We start from the raw sequence: 12,463 nt of genomic DNA, 5'->3' as shown, positions 1-12,463 counted from the left end.
ATGGAGACATCACACACCCCTGCAGCAGACCTACATTCACATAGGAACCAATCACTTTCCTCTCTTCCTACACGTACACATGCTTTACATCCTCGATAAAAACTTTTCACTGCTTCTAACAACTTGCCTTCCACACCATATATTCTTAGTACCTTCCACAGAGCATCTCTATCAACTCTATCATATACCTTCTCCAGATCCATAAATGCTACATACAAATCCATTTGCTTTTCTCAGTATTTCTCACATACATTCTTCGCGTGTCGTAGAAAGCGACTAGAGGGGACGGGAGCGGGGGGCCGGAAATCCTCCCTCCTTGTATTAACTTTCTAAAATGGGAAACAGAAGAAGGAGTCACGCGGGGAGTGCTCATCCTCCTCGAAGGCTCAGAGTGGGGTGCCTAAATGTGTGTGGATGTAACCAAGATGTGAAAAAAGGAGAGATAGGTGGTATGTTTGAGGAAAGGAACCTGGATGTTTTGGCTCTGAGTGAAACGAAGCTCAAGGGTAAAGGGGAAGAGTGGTTTGGAAATGTCTGGGGAGTGAAGTCAGGGGTTAGTGAGAGGACAAGAGCAAGGGAAGGGATAGCAATACTCCTGAAACAGGAGTTGTGGGAGTATGTGATAGAATGTAAGAAAGTAAATTCTCGATTAATATGGGTAAAATTGAAAGTTGATGGAGAGAGGTGGGTGATTATTGGTGCATATGCACCTTGGCATGAGAAGAAAGATCATGAGAGGCAAGTGTTTTGGGAGCAGCTAAATGAGTGTGTTAGCGGTTTTGATGCACGAGACCGGGTTATAGTGATGGGTGATTTGAATGCAAAGGTGAGTAATGTGGCAGTTGAGGGAATAATTGGTATGCATGGGGTGTTCAGTGTTGTAAATGGAAATGGTGAAGAGCTTGTAGATTTATGTGCTGAAAAAGGACTGATGATTGGGAATACCTGGTTTAAAAAGCGAGATATACATAAGTATACTTATGTAAGTAGGAGAGATGGCCAGAGAGCGTTATTGGATTACGTGTTAATTGACAGGCGTGCGAAAGAGAGACTTTTGGATGTCAATGTGCTGAGAGGTGCAACTGGAGGGATGTCTGATCATTATCTTGTGGAGGCTAAGGTGAAGATTAGTATGGGTTTTCAGAAAAGAAGAGTGAATGTTGGGGTGAAGAAGGTGGTGAGAGTAAGTGAGCTTGGGAAGGAGACCTGTGTGAAGAAGTATCAGGAGAGACTGTGTACAGAATGGAAAAAGGTGAGAACAATGGAAGTAAGGGGAGTAGGGGAGGAATGGGATATATATAGGGAATCAGTGATGGATTGCGCAAAAGATGCTTGTGGCATGAGAAGAGTGGGAGGTGGGCTGTTTAGAAAGGGTAGTGAGTGGTGGGATGAAGAAGTAAGAGTATTAGTGAAAGAGAAGAGAGAGGCATTTGGACGATTTTTGCAGGGAAAAAATGCAATTGAGTGGGAGAAGTATAAAAGAAAGAGACAGGAGGTCAAGAGAAAGGTGCAAGAGGTGAAAAAAAGGGCAAATGAGAGTTGGGGTGAGAGACTATCAGTAAATTTTAGGGAGAATAAAAAGATGTTCTGGAAGGAGGTAAATAGGGTGCGTAAGACAAGGGAGCAAATGGGAACTTCAGTGAAGGGCGTAAATGGGGAGGTGATAACAAGTAATGGTGATGTGAGAAGGAGATGGAATGAGTATTTTGAAGGTTTGTTGAATGTGTCTGATGACAGAGTGGCAGATATAGGGTGTTTGGGTCGAGGTGGTGTGCAAAGTGAGAGGGTTAGGGAAAATGATTTGGTAAACAGAGAAGAGGTATTAAAGCTTTGCGGAAGATGAAAGCCGGCAAGGCAGCAGGTTTGGATGGTATTGCAGTGGAATTTATTAAAAAAGGGGGTGACTGTATTGTTGACTGGTTGGTAAGGTTATTTAATGTATGTATGACTCATGGTGAGGTGCCTGAGGATTGGCGGAATGCGTGCATAGTGCCATTGTACAAAGGCAAAGGGGATAAGAGTGAGTGCTCAAATTACAGAGGTATAAGTTTGTTGAGTATTCCTGGTAAATTATATGGGAGGGTATTGATTGAGAGGGTGAAGGCATGTACAGAGCATCAGATTGGGGAAGAGCAGTGTGGTTTCAGAAGTGGTAGAGGATGTGTGGATCAGGTGTTTGCTTTGAAGAATGTATGTGAGAAATACTTAGAAAAGCAAATGGATTTGTATGTAGCATTTATGGATCTGGAGAAGGCATATGATAGAGTTGATAGAGATGCTCTGTGGAAGGTATTAAGAATATATGGTGTGGGAGGCAAGTTGTTAGAAGCAGTGAAAAGTTTTTATCGAGGATGTAAGGCATGTGTACGTGTAGGAAGAGAGGAAAGTGATTGGTTCTCAGTGAATGTAGGTTTGCGGCAGGGGTGTGTGATGTCTCCATGGTTGTTTAATTTGTTTATGGATGGGGTTGTTAGGGGGTAAATGCAAGAGTCTTGGAAAGAGGGGCAAGTATGAAGTCTGTTGGGGATGAGAGAGCTTGGGAAGTGAGTCAGTTGTTGTTCGCTGATGATACAGCGCTGGTGGCGGACTCATGTGAGAAACTGCAGAAGCTGGTGACGGAGTTTGGTAAAGTGTGTGGAAGAAGAAAGTTAAGAGTAAATGTGAATAAGAGCAAGGTTATTAGGTACAGTAGGGTTGAGGGTCAAGTCAATTGGGAGGTGAGTTTGAATGGAGAAAAACTGGAGGAAGTGAAGTGTTTTAGATATCTGGGGTGGATCTGTCAGCGGATGGAACCATGGAAGCGGAAGTGGATCATAGGGTGGGGGAGGGGGCGAAAATTTTGGGAGCCTTGAAAAATGTGTGGAAGTCGAGAACATTATCCGGAAAGCAAAAATGGGTATGTTTGAAGGAATAGTGGTTCCAACAATGTTGTATGGTTGCGAGGCGTGGGCTATGGATAGAGTTGTGCGCAGGAGGATGGATGTGCTGGAAATGAGATGTTTGAGGACAATGTGTGGTGTGAGGTGGTTTGATCGCGTAAGTAACGTAAGGGTAAGAGAGATGTGTGGAAATAAAAAGAGCGTGGTTGAGAGAGCAGAAGAGGGTGTTTTGAAATGGTTTGGGCACATGGAGAGAATGAGTGAGGAAAGATTGACCAAGAGGATATATGTGTCGGAGGTGGAGGGAACGAGGAGAAGAGGGAGACCAAATTGGAGGTGGAAAGATGGAGTGAAAAGTATTTTGTGTGATCGGGGCCTGAACATGCAGGAGGGTGAAAGGAGGGCAAGGAATAGAGTGAATTGGAGCGATGTGGTATACAGGGGTTGACGTGCTGTCAGTGGATTGAATCAAGGCATGTGAAGCGTCTGGGGTAAACCATGGAAAGCTGTGTAGGTATGTATATTTGCGTGTGTGGACGTGTGTATGTACATATGTATGGGGGGGGGTTGGGCCATTTCTTTCGTCTGTTTCCTTGCGCTACCTCGCAAACGCGGGAGACAGCGACAAAGTATAAAAAAAAAAAAAAAAAAAAATTCTTCAAAGCAAACACCTGATCCATACATTCTCTACCACTTCTGAAACCACATTGCTCTTCCCCAATCTGATGCTCTGTACATGCCTTCACCCTCTCAATCAATACCCTCCCATATAATTTACCAGGAATACCCAACAAACCTATACCTCTGTAATTTGAGCACTCACTCTTATCCCCTTTGCCTTTGTATAATGGCACTATGCACGCATTCCGCTAATCCTCAGGCACCTCACCATGAATAATACATACATTAAATAACTTTCTAAAATGGGAATATATATATATATATATATATATATATATATATATATATATATATATATATATATATATATATATATATATATATGTATATATATATATATATATATATATATATATATATATATATATATATATATATATATATATATATATATATATATATATATGAATATATATTTATTTTATTATACTTTGTCACTGTCTCCCGCGTTAGCGAGGTAGCGCAAGGAAACAGACTAAAGAATGGCCCAACCCATCCACATACACATGTATATACATACACGTCCACACACACACATACACATACATACCTATACATCTCAACATCTACATATATACACACACACAGACATATACATATATACACATGTACATAATTCATTCTGTCTGCCTTTATTCATTCTCATCGCCACCCCACCACACATGAAATGACAACCCCTTCCCCCCCAGTGTGCGCAAGGTAGCGCTAGGAAAAGACAACAAAGGCCACATTCGTTCACACTGTCTCTAGCTCTCATGTATAATGCACCGAAACCACAGCTCCCTTTCTACATCCAGGCCCCACACAACTTTCCATAGTATACCTCAGACCCTTCACATGCCCTAGTTCCATCCACTGACAGCAGGTCGACCCCGGTATACCACATCGTTCCAATTCACTCTATTCCTTGCACGCCTTTCACCCTCCTGCATGTTCAGGCCCCGATCACTCAAAATCTTTTTCACTCCATCTTTCCACCTCCAATTTGGTCTCCCACTTCTCCTCGTTCCCTCCACCTCCGACACATATATCCTCTTGGTCAATCTTTTGCTCACTCATTCTCTCCATGTGCCTGAACTATTTCAAAACACCCTCTTCTGCTCTCTCAACCACGCTCTTTTTATTTCCACACATCTCTCTTACCCTTATATTACTTACTCGATCAAACCACCTCACACCACACATTGTCCTCAAACATCTCATTTCCAGCACATCCACCCTCCTGCGCACAACTCTATCCATAGCCCACGCCTCGCAACCATACAACATTGTTGGAACCACTATTCCTTCAAACATTCTCATTTTTGCTTTCCGAGATAATGTTCTCGACTTCCACACATTCTTCAAGGCTCCCAGGATTTTCGCCCCTTCCCCCGCCCTATGATTCACTTCCGCTTCCATGGTTCCATCCGCTGCCAGATCCACTCCCAGATATCTAAAACAATTCACTCCCTCCAGATTTTTCTCCATTCAAACTTACCTCCCAATTGACTTCACCCTCAACCCTACTGTACCTAATAACCTTAGAAATGTTGAAGAGCTTTTAGATTTATGTGCTGAAAAAGGACTGGTGATTGGGAATACCTGGTTTAAAAACATAAGCATAAGCATATACATAAGCATAAGTATGTAAGTAGGAGAGATGGCCAGAGAGCGTTACTGGATTACGTGTTAATTGACAGGCACGCGAAAGAGAGACTTTTGGATGTTAATGTGCTGAGAGATGCAACTGGAGGGATGTCTGATCATTATCTTGTGGAGGCTAAGGTGAAGATTTGTATGGGTTTTCATAAAAGAAGAGTGAATGTTGGGGTGAAGAGGATGGTGAGAGTAAGTGAGCTTGGGAGGGAGACTTGTGTGAGAAAGTGCCAGGAGAGACTGAGTACAGAATTGAAAAAGGTGAGAACAATAGAAGTAAGGGGAATGGGAGAGGAATGGGATGTATTTAGGGAATCAATGATGGAGTGCGCAAAAGATGCTTGTGGCATGAGGAGAGTGGGAGGTGGGTTGATTAGAAAGGGTAGTGAGTGGTGGGATGAAGAAGTAAGATTATTAGTGAAAGAGAAGAGAGAGGCATTTGGACGATTTTTGTAGGGAAAAAATGCAATTGAGTGGGAGATGTATAAAAGAAAGAGACAGGAGGTCAAGAGAAAGGTGCAAGAGGTGAAAAAGAGGGCAAATGAGAGTTGGGGTGATAGAGTATCATTAAATTTCAGGGAGAATAAAAAGATGTTCTGGAAGGAGGTAAATAAAGTGCGTAAGACATGGGAGCAAATGGGAACTTCAGTGAAGGGCGCTAATGGGGAGGTGATAACAAGTAGTGGTGATGTGAGAAGGAGATGGAGTGAGTATTTTGAAGGTTTGTTAAATGTGTTTGATGATAGAGTGGCAGATATAGGGTGTTTTGGTCGAGGTGGTGTGCAAAGTGAGAGTGTTAGGGAAAATGATATGGTAAACAGAGAAGAGGTAGTAAAAGCTTTACGGAAAATGAAAGCCGGCAAGGCAACAGGTTTGGATGGTATTGCAGTGGAATTTATTAAAAAAGGGGGTGGCTGTATTATTCACTGGTTGGTAAGGTTATTTAATGTATGTATGACCCATGGTGAGGTGCCTGAGGATTGGCGGAATGCGTGCATAGTGCCATTGTATAAAAGCAAAGGGGATAAGAGTGAGTGCTCACATTACAGAGGTATAAGTTTGTTGAGTATTCCTGGTAAATCATATGGGAGGGTATTGATTGAGAGGGTGAAGGCATTTAAAGACCATCAGATTGGGGAAGAGCAGTGTGGTTTCAGAAGTGGTAGAGGATGTGTGGATCAGGTGTTTGCTTTGAAGAATGTATGTGAGAAATACTTAGAAAAGAAATGGATTTGTATGTAGCATTTATGGATCTAAAGAATGCATATGACAGATTTGATAGAGATGCTTTGTGGAAGGTATTAAGAATATATGGTGTGGGAGCCAAGTTGTTAGAAGCAGTGAAAAGTTTTTATCGAGGATATAAGGCATGTGTACGTGTAGGAAGAGAGGAAAGTGATTGGTTCTCAGTGAATGTAAGTTTGCGGCAGGGGTTTGTGATGTCTCCATGGTTGTTTAATTTGTTTGTGGATGGGGTTGTTAGGCAGGCGAATGCAAGAGTTTTGGAAAGAGGGGCAAGTATGAAGTCTGTTGTGGATGAGAGAGCTTGGGAAGTGATTCAGTTGTTGTTCGCTGATGATACAGCGCTCATGGCTTATTCATGTGAGAAACTGCAGAAGCTGGTGACTGAGTTTGGTAAAGTGTGTGAAAGAAGAAAGTTAAGAGTAAATGTGAAAAAGATCATATATATATATATATATATATATATATATATATATATATATATATATATATATATATATATATATATATATATATATATATATATATATTTTTTTTTTTTTTTTTTCTTTGTCGCTGTCTCCCGCGTTTGCGAGGTAGCGCAAGGAAACAGACGAAAGAAATGGCCCAACCCACCCCCATACACATGTATATACATACGTCCACACACGCAAATATACATACCTACACAGCTTTCCATGGTTTACTACAGACGCTTCACATGCCCTGATTCAATCCACTGACAGCACGTCAACCCCGGTATACCACATCGATCCAATTCACTCTTTTCCTTGACCTCCTTTCACCCTCCTGCATGTTCAGGCCCCGATCACACAAAATCTTTTTCACTCCATCTTTCCACCTCCAATTTCGTCTCCCACTTCTCCTCGTTCCCTCCACCTCCGACACATATATCCTCTTGGTCAATCTTTCCTCACTCATTCTCTCCATGTGCCCAAACCATTTCAAAACACACTCTTCTGCTCTCTCAACCACGCTCTTTTTATTTCCACACATCTCTCTTACCCTTACGTTACTTACTCGATCAAACCACCTCACACCACACATTGTCCTCAAACATCTCATTTCCAGCACATTCATCCTCCTGCGCACAACTCTATCCATAGCCCACGCCTCGCAACCATACAACATTGTTGGAACCACTATTCCTTCAAACATACCCATTTTTGCTTTCCGAGATAATGTTCTCGACTTTCACACATTCTTCAAGCCTCCCAGGATTTTCGCCCCCTCCCCCACCCTATGATCCACTTCCGCTTCCATGGATCCATCCGCTGACAGATCTACTCCCAGATATCTAAAACACTTTACTTCCTCCAGTTTTGCTCCATTCAAACTTACCTCCCAATTGACTTGACCCTCAACCCTACTGTACCTAATAACCTTGCTCTTATTCACATTTACTCTTAACTTTCTTCTTTCACACACTTTACCAAACTCAGTCACCAGCTTCTGCAGTTTCTCACATGAATCAGCCACCAGCGCTGTATCATCAGCGAACAACAACTGACTCACTTCCCAAGCTCTCTTATCCCCAACAGACTTCCTACTTGCCCCTCTTTCCAAAACTCTTGCATTCACCTCCCTAACAACCCCATCCATAAAGAAATTAAACAATTTTATTATACTTCATCCTATTATACTTTGTCGCCGTCTCCGGCTTTAGCAAGATAGCGCAAGGAAACAGATGAAAGAATGGCCCAACCCACCCACAAATACATGTATATACATATACGCCCATACATGCACATATATATATATATATATATATATATATATATATATATATATATATATAGTGAGAGGGTTAGGGAAAATGATTTGGTAAACAGAGAAGAGGTAGTAAAAGCTTTGCGGAAGATGAAAGCCGGCAAGGCAGCAGGTTTGGATGGTATTGCAGTGGAATTTATTTAAAAAGGGGGTGACTGTATTGTTGACTGGTTGGTAAGGTTATTTAATGTATGTATGACTCATGGTGAGGTGCCTGAGGATTGGCGGAATGCGTGCATAGTGCCATTGTACAAAGGCAAAGGGGATAAGAGTGAGTGCTCAAATTACAGAGGTATAAGTTTGTTGAGTATTCCTGGTAAATTATATGGGAGGGTATTGATTGAGAGGGTGAAGGCATGTACAGAGCATCAGATTGGGGAAGAGCAGTGCGGTTTCAGAAGTGGTAGAGGATGTGTGGATCAGGTGTTTGCTTTGAAGAATGTATGTGAGAAATACTTAGAAAAGCAAATGGATTTGTATGTAGCATTTATGGATCTGGAGAAGGCATATGATAGAGTTGATAGAGATGCTCTGTGGATGGTATTAAGAATATATGGTGTGGGAGGCAAGTTGTTAGAAGCAGTGAAAAGTTTTTATCGAGGATGTAAGGCATGTGTACGTGTAGGAAGAGAGGAAAGTGATTGGTTCTCAGTGAATGTAGGTTTGCGGCAGGGGTGTGTGATGTCTCCATGGTTGTTTAATTTGTTTATGGATGGGGTTGTTAGGGAGGTAAATGCAAGAGTCCTGGAAAGAGGGGCAAGTATGAAGTCTGTTGGGGATGAGAGAGCCTGGGAAGTGAGTCAGTTGTTGTTCGCTGATGATACAGCGCTGGTGGCTGATTCATGTGAGAAACTGCAGAAGCTGGTGACTGAGTTTGGTAAAGTGTGTGGAAGAAGAAAGTTAAGAGTAAATGTGAATAAGAGCAAGGTTATTAGGTACAGTAGGGGTGAGGGTCAAGTCAATTGGGAGGTAAGTTTGAATGGAGAAAAACTGGAGGAAGTGAAGTGTTTTAGATATCTGGGAGTGGATCTGTCAGCGGATGGAACCATGGAAGCGGAAGTGGATCATAGGGTGGGGGAGGGGGCGAAAATTTTGGGAGCCTTGAAAAATGTGTGGAAGTCGAGAACATTATCTCGGAAAGCAAAAATGGGTATGTTTGAAGGAATAGTGGTTCCAACAATGTTGTATGGTTGCGAGGCGTGGGCTATGGATAGAGTTGTGCGCAGGAGGATGGATGTGCTGGAAATGAGATGTTTGAGGACAATGTGTGGTGTGAGGTGGTTTGATCGAGTAAGTAACGTAAGGGTAAGAGAGATGTGTGGAAATAAAAAGAGCGTGGTTGAGAGAGCAGAAGAGGGTGTTTTGAAATGGTTTGGGCACATGGAGAGAATGAGTGAGGAAAGATTGACCAAGAGGATATATGTGTCGGAGGTGGAGGGAACGAGGAGAAGAGGGAGACCAAATTGGAGGTGGAAAGATGGAGTGAAAAAGATTTTGTGTGATCGGGGCCTGAACATGCAGGAGGGTGTAAGGAGGGCAAGGAATAGAGTGAATTGGAGCGATGTGGTATACAGGGGTTGACGTGCTGTCATTGGAGTGAATCAAGGCATGTGAGGCGTCTGGGGTGGACCATGGAAAGCTGTGTAGGTATGTATACACGTGTGTGGACATGTGTATGTACATGTGTTTGGGGGGGGGGGGGTTGGGCCATTTCTTTCGTCTGTTTCCTTGCGCTACCTCGCAGACGCGGGAGACAGCGACAAAGTATAAAAAAAAAAAAAAAAAAAAAAAAAAAAAAAATATATATATATATATATATATATATATATATATATATATATATATATATATATATATATATATATATATATATATATATATATATATATATATATATATATATATATATATATACATTTCAAAGCATACATATATATACATACAGAGACATATACATATATACACATGTACATATTTATATTTGCTGCCTTCATCCATTCTTATTGCCACCCCGCCGCACATGAAATGGCACCCCCCTACCCCGCGCGCGCTCAAAGTAGCGCTAGGAAAAGACAAGAAAAGCCATATTCGTTCACAGTCAGTGTCTAGCTGTCATGTGTAATGCACCGAAACCACAGCTCCCTTTCCAATTCCAGGCCACATAAAACTCTCCATGGTTTACCACAGACACTTTACATGCCCTGGTTCAATCCATTGACAGCACGTCGATCCCGATATACCACATCGTTTAAATTCACTCAATTCCTTGCACGCCTTTCACCCTCCTGTATGCTTAGAGCCCGATCACTCAAAATATTTTTCACTTCATACTTCCACACCCAATTTGGTGTCCCCCTTCTCCTTCTTCCCTCCACCTCTGACACATATGTCCTCTTTGTCAATCTCTCCTTGCTCATTTTCTCTTTATGACCAAACCATTTCAATACAACCTCTTCTGCTTTCTCAACTACACTCTTTTTATTATCACACATCACTCTTACCCATTCATTACTTACTTGATTAAGCCACCTCACATCACATATTATCCTCAAACATCTCATTTTCAACACATCCACCCTCCTCCACACAACCCATTCTATCGCCCATGTCTCGCAAACATATAACATTGTTGGAACCACTATTCCTTCAAACATACCCATTTTCGCTTTCTGAGATAATGTTCTCGACTTCCACACATTCTTCAACGCTCCCAGAACTTTCACCCCCTCCCCCACCCTATGATTCACTTCAGCTTCCATGGTTCCATCCACTGCTAAATCCACTCCTAGATATCTAAAACACTTCACTTCCTCCACTTTCTCTCCATTCAAACTTACCTCCCAATTGACTTGCCCCTCAACCCTACTGTGCCTAATAACCTTGTTCTTACTCACATTTACTCTCAGCTTTCTTCTTTCACACACTTTACCAAACTCAGTCACCAGCTTCTGCAGTTTCTCACCCGAATCAGCCACCAGCGCTGCATCATCAGCGAACAACTTACTCACTTCCCAAGCACTCTCATCCACAACAGACTGCATACCTGCCCCTCTCTCCAAAACTCTTTTCTCCTCCCAACAACCCCATCCATAAACACATCACGCACCCCTGCCGCAAACTGACATTCTGGGAACCAGTTACTTTCCTCTCTTCCTACTTGTACACATGCCTTACATCCTCGATATATATATTTCACTGCTTCTGGCAACTTGCCTCCCGCACCATATTCTCTTAATTCCTTCCACAGAGCATCTCTGTTAACTCTATCGTATGATATCTCAAGATCCATTAATGCTACATACAAATACATTTGTTTTTCCAAGAATTTCTCACATAGATTCTTCAAGGTAAACACCTGATCCACACATCCTCTACCACTTCTGAAACCACACTACTCTTCCCAAACTGATGGAAGGAGGAGCGAGTATGTAGTCTGTTGTGGATGAGAGAGCTTGGGAAGTGAGTCAGTTGTTGTTTGCTGATGAGACGGCGCTGGTGGCTGATTCCGATGAGAAACTGCAGAAGCTGGTGACTGAGTTTTTTAAAGTGTATGAAAGAAGAAAGCTGAGAGTAAATGTGAATAAGAGCAAGGTTATTAGGTACAGTAGGGTTGAGGGACAAGTTAACTGGGAGGTAAGTTTAAATGGAGAAAAACTGGAGGAAGTGAAGTGTTTTAGATATGTGGGAGTGGTTTTGGCAGCGGATGGAATCATGGAAGCTGAAGTGAGTTACAAGGTGGGGGAGGGGTCGAAAGTTCTGGGAGCGTTGAAAAATGTGTGGAAGGCGAGAACATTACCTCAGAGAGCAAATTTGGGTATGTTTGAAGGAATATTGGTTCCAACAATTTCAAATGATTGCGAGGCGTGGCCTATAGATAGGGTTGTGCTGAGAAGAGTGGATGTGTTAGAAATGAGATGTTTAACGACAACATGTGGTGTGGGATGGTTTGATCGAGTAAATAATGAAAGGATAAGAGAGATGTGTGGGAATGAAAAGAGTGTGGTTGAGAGAGCAGAAGAGGGTGCATTGAAATGGTTTGTCACATGGAGAGAATGTGTGAGGAAAGATTGACAAATATGTGTCAGAGGTGGAGGGAACGAGGAGAGATGGGAGACCATACTGGAGGTGGAAGGATGGAGTTATCGGGGCCTGAACATGCAGGAGGGTGAAAGGCGTGCAAGGAATAGAGTGAATTGGAACGATGTGATATACCGGGGTCGACGTGCTGTCAGTGGATTGAACCAGGGCATGTG

The 12,463-nt window shown here is 42.4% G+C and overlaps 1 protein-coding gene across 1 annotated transcript in view; it reads left to right on the top strand.

Moving 5' to 3' along the window:
* LOC139757342 (ionotropic receptor 21a-like) overlaps positions 1-12,463 on the top strand; it is a 94,344-nt gene that overhangs the window by 70,768 nt on the left and 11,113 nt on the right. The window lies entirely within an intron of this gene.

This window comes from Panulirus ornatus, chromosome 25 (assembly GCF_036320965.1).
Source record: "Panulirus ornatus isolate Po-2019 chromosome 25, ASM3632096v1, whole genome shotgun sequence".
NCBI lineage: Eukaryota > Metazoa > Arthropoda > Malacostraca > Decapoda > Palinuridae > Panulirus > Panulirus ornatus.
The sequence above is the reverse complement of the archived record's forward strand: the minus strand, read 5'-3'. Positions and strand labels throughout refer to the sequence as shown.